Raw genomic sequence first — 4042 nt, 5'->3', positions numbered from 1 at the left:
TAACAAACGTAAGATCCTTAAAATCTCCATTTTTCTTTTATTTTTAGCATGCATCACTATTGTTCACACCTCATATTTTTGAAGCTTAACTCAGGTAGAACCGTTTCGCCTAGGGGGATCCAGCTCATAGTTTCCGGGTAGAAGTACTCTTCACTCAGGGTGTTTTCTGAAGCTTAACTCAAGTAGAACCGTTTTGCCTAGGGGGATCCAGCTCATAGTTTCCGGGTAGAAGTACTCTTCACTCAGGGTGTATTACGTAGCTTAACCCAGGTAGAACCATTTATCCTATGGGGATTCAGCTCATAGTTTTCGGGTAGAAGTACTCTTCACTTAGGGTGTTTTCTGAAGCTTAACTCAGGTAGAACCGTTTCACCTAGGGGATCCAGCTTATAGTTTCCGGGTAGAAGTACTCTTCACTCAGGGTGTTTTATGTAGCTTAACCCAGGTAGAACCATTTATCCTATGGGGATTCAGCTCATAGTTTCCGGGTAGAAGTACTCTTCGCTCAAGGTGTTTTCTGAAGCTTAACTCAGGTAGAATCGTTTCGCCTAGGGGGATACAGCTCATAGTTTTCAGGTAGAATTACTCTTCACTTAGGGTGTTTTATGTAGCTTACCCCAGGTAGAACCATTTCTCCTATGGGGATTCAGCTTATAGTTTATGGGTAGAAGTACTCTTCGTTCAAGGTGTTTTACGTAGCTTAACCCAGGTAGAACCGTTTCGCCTAAGGGGATCTAGTTCGTAGTTTCGGGTAGAAGTAATCTTCACTCAGGTTGTTTAAATACAGTTTAACTCAGATCGAACCGTTTCGCCTAGAGGGATTCAACACTTTATTGATAATACATGGTGCTAACACCCGATTTTATTTCCTTCCAGTAAGAGAGGGTACCAGCCTATGATTACATTTCCTTTCAGTTGCACAAGGTACCGATCCCTGGTTAAACTATCATTCGTTACCAAATTTTATCTCTTTCAGCTAGTTTATACTACTGTTTCTATTTGCCTTTTCAATAAATTAGATAATTTACAGATTTCTCTAATAACTCACAGAATTTTCCTAGTGCTAGACTGGGGCAGAAAATTTTTGTTCGTTTTTGTTTGTCTTTGATGGCTTTGCAGGCTCTGCCGTATAGCACAAGTAACAATTAAAGCTTGCAGTTTCAGTTTCTCATCAGAAGAAAGAAATCCTTCGATCACAAGATAGTCAGAGTTTAGCTTTGATAATATGTCAGCAGCCTAGCTTCTCAAGATTCATTTTCTCAAATTCTGATCCAGAAAGCAAGCCATTGAGATTGAGTCATAATCTTTTCTTCAAAAGAATTAAGATCCAATCTAAGGTCAACACAAACGAGCAGGTCAAGAATCAAGATTTGACTCTAGAAGACACGTGGATAGGAATTTTTGTACTCTTAGTTTGCAGACAAATGTAGTGCTCTTCTATTTTTCTTTTAATGGTAAGAGTAACAGCAACAGCAGCAGCAGCAGCAACAACAGTCTTAACTCCAGTGTCTGGTAGTCCCACCTACCAAATTTTCCCAGAACTACACTGACCTGATTCCTTTATAGCCAAGGATATGTAGGCAACCTCAGAAGCAAGGTTCGGTCGCCACCTTTTTCAAAATGCTTCCACTAGAGTGAATGTGAGCAAAATATTATCCATGACATTTATTTGTCTTTGCACGAAAACTCTTCATGTTCTCGAGCAAAGAGGGGCAGCTGTAAATGCCTAATTTTTGCCTTATATATATATATAATATATGTATGTGTGTGTATGTGTGTGTGTGTTCTTATTTGTGTATGTATAAGTTTTAAGAGTTGAGTAATGGTTTGATAAATGGGGTGGGGTTTGGGCTAGTGTAATTTAATTAAAATTGTGCCAAAATTGGCCTAAAATTTGAGCCCAAAGAGCCCAAACCCGGTCCAAAAGGGGCATTTTTTATAAATGCTTTGTCACAAAAACAAAAAAAAAATCAGCAGTTGAACACATGAAAAATATGCTGAAATGGTGAGCTTTGGGAGTGAATCTTGGAGTGCAAACTTTTAAAAAAGTATAAGTCCTCTTTAGAGTTCGTTTCTGGGTTCCCTCTCTAAGTTTTCGGGTTGTTTTAACACGGATTTGCTGCTGGTTTTACTGCTATTTTGCTGCTGTTTTAGTTGCTGAACTACTGTTTATTCTTTTGCTACCAGGTAATCCTTTAAGACTCGTAATGTATGTATTTTCAGCAATGGGAACAACTTGAACATGCTGCACCATTTAAATGAGTTTGATGTGATGAATAGTTTGACAACAAAAGAGCTTGTATGTTATTGTTAGGTATTAAGCATGTGATAATGTGAATATAGTCCTTCATAATACTTGAATATTGAGTTGTAAGTTTTTGAATGTGATATGTAAGTCGTTTATGAATTTTTTAAGCATGTTTTCAAGCTATTATATCCGAGTAACAATGCTAAGTATGCCATGAATGAGTTTAGGTGTATAACACATAGCATGAGTTTGTTTTAGTTGCTGAAATTTCACTGCCAACATATGCTTCTAGAAATGCTGTGATAATATCTTTGTGAATTTGGCCATTTTGCTGGATTTGCAAAAATGGCTATTTTTGTAAAGTGGGCGTTTATATAATTGTGACTATGTAGTTAATGGTCATAAACTCAAACTAAGTAAAGAGCTAAGATTGTATCAACTTTGGGCCTTATTGAATCAAAGATAAAAGTTGGCCCATTTGCTTTTAAACAACAAAATTACCCCTTTTCTTCTAGGGATTTTTACCTATCTATACCATATATCAAACCTTATTACCAAAAATGTTCATAATTTGTTATTTACCCGTGTAGTCCACACTTTTACTACAAATTATATACCAATCCAAAAATAGATAGATTTTGCCATAAAAAACGCGCTAAAATGAAGGCACCAGATCTACGTGTGATTCTGTCAACATTAAATTCGAATTGCTGCGTAATTCTCTCCTTCCTCAACGGAAAGAGATCTCTCTTCTCTCACTCAACTACAATTCTCAAAAAATGCAAGCTACTGAAGCTTTAGTAATCAAACGGAAAGGAGATTTCTGTTCTTCATCTTCATATGTTCTTCCATATATTTTCCACCATTAATAGCCATTAAAAGGCTTGAAAGCTTTGAATTCAAATTTGGGGTTTCAAAAATCATTATTTGTTTGGATTGGGTGTTGTTGTAAATAATTCGGAATATGTTTAGGAGTTTATATCTCAATTTTGAGGGGTTGTGGTGAAGATTAGACTTGATTTTGACTGAATTTTAGACTGAAACTCGAAGAAGAAGAAGACGTATTTCCAGAAATTGTAGATAAATTGTAGTTAAATTGTAGAATTGTAGATATATTGTAAATAAATTGTAGATAAATTGTAGATGAATTGTAGATTGGGAAGACTAAAACTTCTACAAATCTTCTACAATTATGTCGAAAATGCCAATTATGCTACAATTGAAATGAGAATTTGGATATTAAAATTCAATGAATCTATTTTGTAGATATCTTGTAGATAAATTGTAGATTATTTGTATTCTGATTGTAGATGCATTATTTTCTGTTTTCACAAATCCAAAACGACTAAAGCTTCTACAAAATCTTCTGCAAAAAACAGTCTACAATTTATCTACAATTTTTCTAATTTGACTACAATTTGACTACAAAATATCTACAAATTCTGGAAATATGTCTTCTTCTTCTTCTTCTTCTTCGACGAGTTTCAATTGACAGTGTTAACCAGTAACCTTCAACCACTGCCTAAAAAAAAGAGGTCAAAGAATTTCGAACTCTCTGCCATTATTATTTCCAGTGGGAATTCAAATGGTTCGATCAAAGAATTTAAAATTTTCTTGTGAATCTGAAAATATGATATTTTTCGACGGTGGTGGGCAGTTGGCGATGATCAACGAGAGGAAGCATAGGAGCATCGTGAGTTTTGTGTGTGTTGTGAATAGTTGAGATGAAAGGAAAGAGAAAGTGGGAAGATACAGTCCTATAATTATTCCTAATAAAAATGAACCCTTAATTAT

The sequence above is a fragment of the Nicotiana tabacum genome, chromosome 3, assembly GCF_000715075.1.
Source record: "Nicotiana tabacum cultivar K326 chromosome 3, ASM71507v2, whole genome shotgun sequence".
Classification (NCBI taxonomy): domain Eukaryota; kingdom Viridiplantae; phylum Streptophyta; class Magnoliopsida; order Solanales; family Solanaceae; genus Nicotiana; species Nicotiana tabacum.
This window is presented reverse-complemented; position numbering follows the sequence as displayed.